This window comes from Amblyomma mixtum, chromosome 1 (assembly GCF_055824585.1).
Source record: "Amblyomma mixtum isolate Tamu chromosome 1, ASM5582458v1, whole genome shotgun sequence".
In the NCBI taxonomy this organism is placed as follows: domain Eukaryota; kingdom Metazoa; phylum Arthropoda; class Arachnida; order Ixodida; family Ixodidae; genus Amblyomma; species Amblyomma mixtum.
In genome coordinates, this window is record NC_143012.1 from 306,376,498 (window position 1) to 306,388,565 (window position 12,068).

Sequence of the window (12,068 nt, forward strand, 5' to 3'; positions counted from 1 at the left end):
TCAATACGCAGGTGTTTCTGCATTTCGTCTTATTCAAAATGTGACCGCCGAGAGCGGGTTCCCACCCATGACCTTGTGCTCAGTTGTAGAGCGTCGTATCTCCAGAGCCAGCTCTGCATGGATATAGCTTTCGCTACAGGTGCTGTTTACAGTCTCTACCTCGCTCAACAGGACCTTGTCTCGCATGCGGAGACCCGATGCATTTCTATATTTTGTTTCCATCTCTAGCTTCGAGAGCTGCCGAGGAGCAAGCAGCATCACGCGAGGGCGTCGTAATTTGTTTGCACATGTGCTGAAACAGCTGCAGCCTCCGCGCCGCTGCCGCGAGCCGCCGGAGTCCGCGCGCTGCTGGCACGCGCCGTAGTTCGGCAGCGGACGTGAAACGGGGGCTATTGGTCGCATGTCGGCGCGCCCCGGAAACCTGCGTCGAGTTCGTAAGCAACTTTCGATACTTGTTCTCCTATCACAAAAAAAAAAGTATACGTTCACTGAGCGTGGGCTTTGGGGCCGCTAATCTCGCGCGGCCGAATATGCATCCAGGGATCGTTTTCACAGAATGCGCGACGGTTAACGTTTATGCCATGCCTTGTAACCAGCTGCCAAACAGCTCGAGCGATCGAGTTTCAGGCGGAACACGTTTATGGGCTTTGGGAGACGGATAATGCGGCGTAGTCCTCAAGACGATGGATAGATTATGCAAGGTTTGTCCGGAAATGGATGAGAATTATGCTTAAAAACTGTTACGGTGAAAAAAGATACAAACTCTCTGCGCCCGCTTCCTCTCCTTGCACCATTTTGGCAGCCTTGTTAAAAAATCTTCAGCTATGAGCACATTTAGACCTTATGTCATTGATTTTGGACGTGATCACTCGTTGAATGATGCCAATTGAAGGAAACCACAGCGTGAAAAGAATGAAGACAAGAAGGAACATGCTGTGTTTCCGTCAATTAGCTATGCAACAACTAGCCCAGACAAAAGTCCTTATTCGAAATAATGCCATTTGAAGAACGTTTTCATCACCCGTAAGAAAAAAAGAAAGGGTCCTGGACCCCACCTTGAGCTCAAGGGTGGACTGGAAATCGTTGTGATTTTTCTTTTTTTAGCAAAAGCTCTGTGACGTCCATTGAAATGAGGGTCTATGCTTTCTTGATATGAAGAGGGGACGAGACGGCCATCGCAGAAAGTACGCACACAGCTTTCTTTTTTAAACGATCGGTAACGTCCAGGTAAAATTAGATATCCTGTCATTGTGGTACATATTCCTTGCGAACGATTTTTCGAGAGTAAGAAAAAAAGGAAACAACCTATCTCGATCTACTCACGCGAGTGTCCTCTGAGAGAATTGATGAGGCTGTGTGGCATCCAGCGGTCTGACTTCTGGCGCAAACGCCAGAAATTAGGCAGATGCCGGTTGTTTACATAATACTTACCAAATCTTGATTCCTTATCAAATAACCCAACGCACTATTAACCGTTTTCACGCATAATTTTTTTCCACCGCGATGAGGAATTTTTCACAACAAAAACAAACAACCGTCTGCGCGTCAGGGCGAATCAAAATGGTGCTCACAACTACCTGGAAGACCAGGGAAACTGTCCTCGCAGCATCTTTTTCCTGCCAAAACCCCGCAGGGATTTCTAAACTATTATAAGCAACCTCGTGATTCGGCAGTCTCGCATTGAACTGCGATTTCTAGAAGGTGAAAAAGAGATAGCTATAGTCACTTTCACCATACACACGGTTTATGCAAAACTGACCTGGCCTACGCGCAACACTTGTACACACCACACGCAGCAGCGATGCAGCCAAATAGATCAGTGACCACACAACACAAGCGCTGCAGTGATTCACAGTCGTTGTTCTTTGGATGGTAGGCAATAAACATGCCGGTCATAACTAGAGGTTGGACTTTTCTGTTTAAACCGAAAAAAAAAAACAACGATGAAAGTACGCCGAATTCACTTTTCGAAATTCGGTTTTAACCGAAAAAGGTCAGTATTCCTGGCTTGCAAGACATAGCTATGCTGGCTGCTGAATGCCAGTTACCCTCACTTAAAGTTGAAAATTAACTAAGTAGGGAAGCCAGGGTTGTTATGCAGACCGGGAAGTATCATCTCCTCCCCGTCTTCTAGCTATGCACTGTTTCTTCACTACCATCACCTGCTTGTTAGGCAGTTAGGTTAATCAAATGCATACATGACATTGATACGAAACCGCGAAACGCCCCGCCGCGGTGGCTCAGTGGTTATGGCGCTCGGCTGCTGACCCGAAAGACGCGGGTTCGATCCCGGCCGCGGCGGCCGAATTTCGACGAAGCGAAATTTTAGAGGCCCGTGTGCTGTGCGATGTCAGCGGACGTTAAAGAACCCAAGGTGGTCGAAATTTCCGGAGCCCTTCACTACGGCGTCTCTCATAGCCTGAGTTGCTTTGGGACGTTAAACCCCAATAAACCAAACCAAACCGAAACCGCGAATGAGCGTCACGAAAATTATGTTCGCCGCCGCGGTGGCTCAGTTGTTATGGTGCTCGGCTGCTGACCCGAAAGACGCGGGTTCGATCCCGGCCGCGGCGGCCGAATTTCGACGAAGGCGAAATTTTAGAGGCCCGTGTGCTGTGCGATGTCGGCGCACGTTAAAGAACCCCAGGTGGTCGAAACTTCCGGAGCCCTTCACTACGGCGTCTCTCATAGCCTGAGTTGCTTTGGGACGTTAAACCCCAATAAACCAAACCAAACCGAAACCGCGAATGAGCGTCACGAAAATTATGTTCGCCGCCGCGGTGGCTCAGTTGTTATGGTGCTCGGCTGCTGACCCGAAAGACGCGGGTTCGATCCCGGCCGCGGCGGCCGAATTTCGACGAAGGCGAAATTTTAGAGGCCCGTGTGCTGTGCGATGTCAGCGGACGTTAAAGAACCCAAGGTGGTCGAAATTTCCGGAGCCCTTCACTACGGCGTCTCTCATAGCCTGAGTTGCTTTGGGACGTTAAACCCCAATAAACCAAACCAAACCGAAACCGCGAATGAGCGTCACGAAAATTATGTTCGCCGCCGCGGTGGCTCAGTTGTTATGGTGCTCGGCTGCTGACCCGAAAGACGCGGGTTCGATCCCGGCCGCGGCGGCCGAATTTCGACGAAGGCGAAATTTTAGAGGCCCGTGTGCTGTGCGATGTCAGTGCACGTTAAAGAACTCCAGGTGGTCGAAACTTCCGGAGCCCTTCACTACGGCGTCTCTCATAGCCTGAGTTGCTTTGGGACGTTAAACCCCAATAAACCAAACCAAACCGAAACCGCGAATGAGCGTCACGAAAATTATGTTCGCCGCCGCGGTGGCTCAGTTGTTATGGTGCTCGGCTGCTGACCCGAAAGACGCGGGTTCGATCCCGGCCGCGGCGGCCGAATTTCGACGAAGGCGAAATTTTAGAGGCCCGTGTGCTGTGCGATGTCAGTGCACGTTAAAGAACCCCAGGTGGTCGAAACTTCCGGAGCCCTTCACTACGGCGTCTCTCATAGCCTGAGTTGCTTTGGGACGTTAAACCCCAATAAACCAAACCAAACCGAAACCGCGAATGAGCGTCACGAAAATTATGTTCGCCGCCGCGGTGGCTCAGTTGTTATGGTGCTCGGCTGCTGACCCGAAAGACGCGGGTTCGATCCCGGCCGCGGCGGCCGAATTTCGACGAAGGCGAAATTTTAGAGGCCCGTGTGCTGTGCGATGTCAGTGCACGTTAAAGAACCCCAGGTGGTCGAAACTTCCGGAGCCCTTCACTACGGCGTCTCTCATAGCCTGAGTTGCTTTGGGACGTTAAACCCCAATAAACCAAACCAAACCGAAACCGCGAATGAGCGTCACGAAAATTATGTTCGCCGCCGCGGTGGCTCAGTTGTTATGGTGCTCGGCTGCTGACCCGAAAGACGCGGGTTCGATCCCGGCCGCGGCGGCCGAATTTCGACGAAGGCGAAATTTTAGAGGCCCGTGTGCTGTGCGATGTCAGTGCACGTTAAAGAACCCCAGGTGGTCGAAACTTCCGGAGCCCTTCACTACGGCGTCTCTCATAGCCTGAGTTGCTTTGGGACGTTAAACCCCAATAAACCAAACCAAACCGAAACCGCGAATGAGCGTCACGAAAATTATGTTCGCCGCCGCGGTGGCTCAGTTGTTATGGTGCTCGGCTGCTGACCCGAAAGACGCGGGTTCGATCCCGGCCGCGGCGGCCGAATTTCGACGAAGGCGAAATTTTAGAGGCCCGTGTGCTGTGCGATGTCAGTGCACGTTAAAGAACCCCAGGTGGTCGAAACTTCCGGAGCCCTTCACTACGGCGTCTCTCATAGCCTGAGTTGCTTTGGGACGTTAAACCCCAATAAACCAAACCAAACCGAAACCGCGAATGAGCGTCACGAAAATTATGTTCGCCGCCGCGGTGGCTCAGTTGTTATGGTGCTCGGCTGCTGACCCGAAAGACGCGGGTTCGATCCCGGCCGCGGCGGCCGAATTTCGACGAAGGCGAAATTTTAGAGGCCCGTGTGCTGTGCGATGTCAGTGCACGTTAAAGAACCCCAGGTGGTCGAAACTTCCGGAGCCCTTCACTACGGCGTCTCTCATAGCCTGAGTTGCTTTGGGACGTTAAACCCCAATAAACCAAACCAAACCGAAACCGCGAATGAGCGTCACGAAAATTATGTTCGCCGCCGCGGTGGCTCAGTTGTTATCAGGGTGTCGAACCGGAACCGAACCTGAACCCGAAACCGGAACCGAACCCGAATTTTCACCCGGAACCGGAGCCGAACCGAACCCATATTTTTTTCGCCATCTTGGAACTGAACCCGAACCGGAACGATTCAAAGGAACCGTTCCGAACCGGTTCGGAGCTCGGTTCAGCCCCGCTTTCTTTTGCTACCCGGCACACTTCTTTTTTTTTTCAGACAAAATGAGATAGTCTAGCGCGTAGGTTTATCCATCCCAAGCTGTCTGTGCTGGAAAGTGGGAGAATGGTACCCAGTACATGAGACGACAAAATTGAATGAAGTATGGTGTGTGGAAAGAAACCTAATCGACTCTTCTGTAATGTACTAGCGCCAATTCTAAAGCACTGTAAGTCAGGTTTATGTGAAATATTGAGTTATTACTTCTCGTTTTCATGTTTGCGTATGGTTTTAATCAAATTGTTAGCACTGATCTAACTCAATAAAGGACCATAGACACCAAATTTTTCCTTGCGCATTTTCTTCTTTCAAACGATGATTTCGACATTGGTATACATGGAGCACCTCGTGGTATTTGCCTACAGCCAAAACATAATTTGTTTTCGAATTTCTTCGTGACGTTGTTTTAGTTTCATCAGCAGAACGATGGCTGTTACCTGTAGTTAAATTTAGGTTACATGAGGCACGAAATAAACCAGCAATGTAACTGCTAGTAAGTCGTTTGTTGTAATTATAGCCTTTGACGCAGGCTGGTTTATGTGCACTAGTGAGTCAAAACGAAGTATCAGCGTCTATTTCACAGTTTTTGCAGGCCTCACGTGACAGTTCAACTACAAGTCACAGCATTTTTAGGTTGATGAAACCGAAACAGCATGGAGAATAAATTCTTTTCTAAATTATTCAGCGGCCGTAGGCGAATACCGTATGGTGATCCACGTATCCCAATATCTAAGTCATCGTTTGAAAGAAGAAAGCACGTAATAAAATTTGTGTGCACAGTCCTTTAAGCACCGATTGAGAATGCCTTCCCTTTATTTGTGTCATTTACCACAAATATATGAAACATTAGCGCAACGACCCAACAACGCTGTGGCAGTGGTTTTTGGGAAAAGGAAATGGCGCAGTAACAGTGTCAAGGGAAGGGGGAAGGTGGGAGTGAAAGAAGAAAGGAAGGAAGAGGTGCAGTTGGGGAGGGCTTCGGAATATTTGGACTTCAACATGCACTGACACCACACTAGCCACCGTAACCACACAGCACATGGGTGCCTTTTGCGTTTCCCTCCAACGAAACGCCACCGGATTCGAACCCAGGTACACCGAATAAGTAGCCGAGTGTCAAAAACACTGAGCCACCGCAGTGGGTAGAGCAAAATTTACTTTTAGAAGCGTTAGTCGTCACCGACAGCAGGTACTAAATAAAACCCTTAACGATGGGTCAGTGGTGCAATAAAGAAAAAAAAAATGCCGCGGTGGCTGTGGAGCTCGGCTGCTGATCCAAGGTTGCGTCGCATCCGAGTCACGTGCACAATCACATGACCACGTCTGGTGAAGCGGCGGTCGGAGCAGCGGTGAACCACGTGGTCTTACGTCACAGCCACACCTCCGGCGCTCTAATCTACTGAAGGTCAAAATGCAGTACTCGATGACCTTGGCGAAATATGACCTGATAGAGCTCTCGCTCCAAAACTCTGGCTGGTTATGTTAATTTGGAGTCCACCATTACAGCGTCCATCGTATAGAGGCCGTGTATACTCGACACGTCAAACACAAGATATTATTACTGTTATTACCAAATAAAGGATGGACAAATTGATGCAGCTTTTTTTTAGAATCCGAATATTCTTTTTTGCACGTGATGGAAAAAAGCAAGAAAAGGCAGACTCTTGGCAGTGGTGAAGCTATACTTATAAGCAAAAAATTAAATACTGATTACACAAAGGGGCAATGCCGAAATGCATGCGTTCGCTTCCATGTGATAGTGATTACGGCCAGAAAGATGCTACTGCAATGAGATGCAACTGCGATGAAATGATTCCGTTACGCCGACATCGGCTACATCGGGTGCAGGCGAGTGATGGGGGGTGGTGGGAGGGGTGATGGTTTACCAGTGAGTGGCCGGATGTGCGCTTGCTGGGGTGTGCATCAAGTGTGGAGGCCACACACACACACACACACACACACACACACACACACACACACACACACACACACACACACACACACACACACACACACACACACACACACACACACACACACACACACACACACACACACACACACACACACACACACACACACACACACACACACACACACACACACACACACACACACACACACACACACACACACACACACACACACACACACACACACACACACACACACACACACACACACACACACACACACACACACACACACACACACACACACACACACACACACACACACACACACACACACACACACACACACACACACACACACACACACACACACACACACACACACACACACACACACACACACACACACACACACACACACACACACACACACACACACACACACACACACACACACACACACACACACACACACACACACACACACACACACACACACACACACACACACACACACACACACACACACACACACACACACACACACACACACACACACACACACACACACACACACACACACACACACACACACACACACACACACACACACACACACACACACACACACACACACACACACACACACACACACACACACACACACACACACACACACACACACACACACACACACACACACACACACACACACACACACACACACACACACACACACACACACACACACACACACACACACACACACACACACACACACACACACACACACACACACACACACACACACACACACACACACACACACACACACACACACACACACACACACACACACACACACACACACACACACACACACACACACACACACACACACACACACACACACACACACACACACACACACACACACACACACACACACACACACACACACACACACACACACACACACACACACACACACACACACACACACACACACACACACACACACACACACACACACACACACACACACACACACACACACACACACACACACACACACACACACACACACACACACACACACACACACACACACACACACACACACACACACACACACACACACACACACACACACACACACACACACACACACACACACACACACACACACACACACACACACACACACACACACACACACACACACACACACACACACACACACACACACACACACACACACACACACACACACACACACACACACACACACACACACACACACACACACACACACACACACACACACACACACACACACACACACACACACACACACACACACACACACACACACACACACACACACACACACACACACACACACACACACACACACACACACACACACACACACACACACACACACACACACACACACACACACACACACACACACACACACACACACACACACACACACACACACACACACACACACACACACACACACACAGTGCGGTTATTTTTGGGAAGGGAGGCTAAACTGCTAACGCAGTAAAAAGGACAACTATACGAGTATGCACACTCCGAATTGGATTCGTATCAGTGGCGGCACAACAGAAAACCTCCGTTTGGAGCTGCCTTAGGTTACTCCGCCGTCTCCGAGGCTTCTTTTTATCGTTGTTGCATGAAATATTAGGAACCTCTATGACATTCCTCGTGCCTTGCTTGATCTCCTTGAATTCAGAGATCTCAGCATAAGTCCTTACGCCACCATGGCTCCTTTACTCCGCCCGCTCATCGAAATTTCGGAATGAGTCAGGAGATTGAGCTTGAGCAGCATATTCCTTCAGCGGTAAAGAGCACTCTTCTCTGAACAGCAACCTCGTTGAACGCGGGGGTTCTGCGTGTTGATCCATCATACGGGTGTTCCACACGCTAAGCAGTCCTACGAACACCAAGAATTCGCACGGAATTCCGGAGTCTTTCGTCGCAGACAGAAATGTTATTGTGAAGTGCATGATCTCAATGTCCATTTTTAGAGACTGCTGAAGTATGCCCCAAAAAACGCAGCATCACGACTTTGTTGCTCAGTAATTTCTCGTTGCTCTCGCGAGTAGCAATTCACTGACCACGGCACAAACGCCTCCTTAGCGCAAAGGTACGTCCTAACACGTAAGATCCACGTTTGAAGCGTGAAAAATGTTTTTGCGGCCGATTGAAACTACAGTAAAGCCCATTTATAACGAACCTGACGGTCACGCGGATTCCGTTCGTTATATCTGATGTTCGTAGTGGACTCTTCGTATAAAAGCCAAAAATACTAAGGCCACTAGAAGTGGCGTTTATTTCTTATAAAACTGCTTTATGCGCGCCTACTTGTGCAAAGCAGATCGTGCAGCGGCTCTTTCCAGGCTATCTAGGGTGGTCAGTTAATCCTCGTGGAGACCCTTGCTGCCAACTATCAAATTTAGCGACGGGTGTATAACTGATCGTGGTTGAAGTGTCCACAGCAGCTGGTAACAGGTCGGCCACATAAAAAAGATTCCTGAGAGTACGGGAGTGCTTGTACTTGGTGTTCGTCTTCGTCACAGCCCGCGCTTCTGCAATTTTGTGGTCTACAGGAACGTAGTTATACAGGGTGTTTCGCCTAAGACTGTCTGCAATTTTTAAAAATAAGCTATTTGAATTAGATGCGCGCTTTTTCTGGCATAGCATTGTCAGTGGTGTAGTACAACATAATTCAACTAAGACGTGCTAACTAGCAGGTTTGTTAACCAATATTTAATAGTTAAATTTTAAACTATTACCATTGGGCTCCTTAATTATTGAGAGGCATGTAGCCCACCGTAAGTAATGTCCATATACGTTTTTAGAATTTCGAGAACGCGATTATCCTCGGCGCTGTGGCCCAACAAATTTTGACTGTTTCGACGAGTTAGGTTCACTGGAGAGGTTGCTTTGCCTGCAAGCTTCTCAAATCGCATGTATTTTGGCGCGATGTAGGCGAAATTTGTTGGGCCACAGCGCCGAGGATAATCGCGTTCTCGAAATTCTAAAAACGGATATGGACATTACTTACGGTGGGCTGCATGCCTCTCAATAATTAAGGAGCCCAACGGTAATAGTTTAAAAGTTAACTATTAAATATTGGTTAACAAGCCTGCTAGTTAGCACGTCTTAGTTGAATTATGATGTACTACACCACTTACAATGCTATGCCAGAAAAAGCGCGCATCTAATTCAAATAGCTTATTTTTAAAAATTGCAGAAAGTCTTAGGTGAAACACCCTGTATATATATCTAAGGAAACATCTGGCCAGCCATGGATCAACGAAGCGTTGTCACACATCTACATGCGTCCGGTCACGTGTGTTTTCGAGCTGCTTCTGTCGTTCCTGTGCTTATGCAGCGACGAAAGTAGCGCAGCGCTCGTGGCACAGAGTGCATCAGTTGCACTGGCCGCTGTATGACGCTACCTGCACGTGGCAGCAGCGCAAAAGATGGAGCCGTCTGGGCAGGCTATGCATACCACGTGACCAGCCCGTAGCTAGCCCGCATGGCTAGCAAGGCTTTAAAATTCTCAAATCGCTGCTGTTACTTGATCCACGACCATGGTCAGTAGCTTCGATTTCGACGATGCCCCTTTCTCACACCCACCGCGCTTCTTCCACTTGAGAGGCTTTGCCCAGCCGGCGAACACGCAGGCAGTGATCGCCCTCATTTGCCGTCGACGCGGGCTTGGCCTGCGGTTATACTTACTGTTTGAATAGGGAATTATAGCATATCAATACCGTGTTTACGTTACTGTGTACAGTGTTCCCAGACGCCAGATTTTCCGGTTAGCGCTGCGCACTGCAGTGCCGCCTTTTATCGCATTTTTGGGTCGACATGTTCATTCCGGAGCGGTGTCGTGAAGGTTGAGAGGCGTTCTCTCACTCCGCGCTTACTGGAAGCACGACCTCTTCAACTTTGAGGATAGTTTACCGCGCCTCCTCGTTCGCTATAACCGAGTGGTGCGGCAAAAGTTTTTAGTTGTATCTGCGACGAATTGTCTTTGCCCTTATGCATATTTTCTCGGTAACACCGCACCCGTTCGTAATAAGCGAGCGTTCGTCATATCTTCGGCCGTTGGGCTGGACTAAATCCACTGAATTCGTATCAAGAAATGCTAGGTAAGGCTGAAGATATATGGGTAGAGGAATTAATGACCGATCACAGAATTTGTCGTCTGTTTTGTGTAGAGGTCGTACAGGTGTTCCAAGGAACAGCGAAGAGGGAGAAAACCGAATGGATCAGCGACAAGTTCTCTCACGACCTTGTCCAGAAAAGACAGACGAGCACTGAGCCGCCTATTAAGCACAGCTCCCAGAAAGGGTTTGTTTGTAGTTTAGAAGATAAATACCCTGAAACAAGTTGGTGAACAAATGGTGCACGACACATTCACCACACTCTACCAGGCGCAAAAAATTCTGTAGAGGCACAGGCTCCCTTTGATAGCCCCCAGGAAAAGTTACAAAAATTCTACGTAGTGCAAGTACACCTTCTTCCTAGCAGAATGCTGCACTTGCAAGAATGTTGCAACGCAACATCCAAACGAAGATGTTACCAATTTGTGTCTGTGCAGAAACGAAGCGCCTCAACCTAACCTATCCAAGCGCGTTTTTTTTTTCATCATACTCTTTTTATCAGAATAAAAGAGGTCGACGTCATCATAACAATTCATAGTCGTAATTTCCCACTATACTAGTAAGAATACACGATTAGCTGTCTTTTTTAAGATACTGAGTTACAGGGGCTTTAGATATATAACGCGAGTCACAAAGGCTATTTCGAAGAGGAGATTTCAATAAAATATGTTTTGGTATGCTCAGTGTGTCGAGGCTCTCGTTCGGGGGGGGGGGGGTGACTGGCAAGTCGATTTCGGGACGACGAAAAGGTGTCTGTCTGTATATAGGAGCCTATGCATGGCAGCTCCGTTTCTCAATAGTGCGCGGGAACGTAGAGGCCGGGTGCGGCGGTCATGTCGGCGCCCGCGTAAGTGCACTGCATACGAAAAATTCCCGACTGACTCGAGCTTCAAAGAGATCAATTTCTCGCACGACGGGGTCTCCGAAATCGCTCAAGCTGGAGAGTTTTGTAGATGCAAAATCCACCGGCTTTTCTCCTCATATATCATCAGACGGATTATAGCATACACATAGCCGTACATTA

At 48.7% G+C, this 12,068-nt stretch overlaps 1 protein-coding gene across 1 annotated transcript in view; it reads left to right on the forward strand.

Annotated features, from left to right (window-relative positions):
* The first annotated feature begins 414 nt into the window (after positions 1–414).
* LOC149372316 (scavenger receptor class B member 1-like) overlaps positions 415–12,068 on the forward strand; it is a 79,001-nt gene continuing 67,347 nt past the window's right edge. Inside the window, exon 1 of the mRNA XM_089566779.1 lies at positions 415–434. The gene's annotated coding sequence lies outside the window, so the exon portion shown is untranslated. The remainder of the gene's footprint in view (positions 435–12,068) is intronic.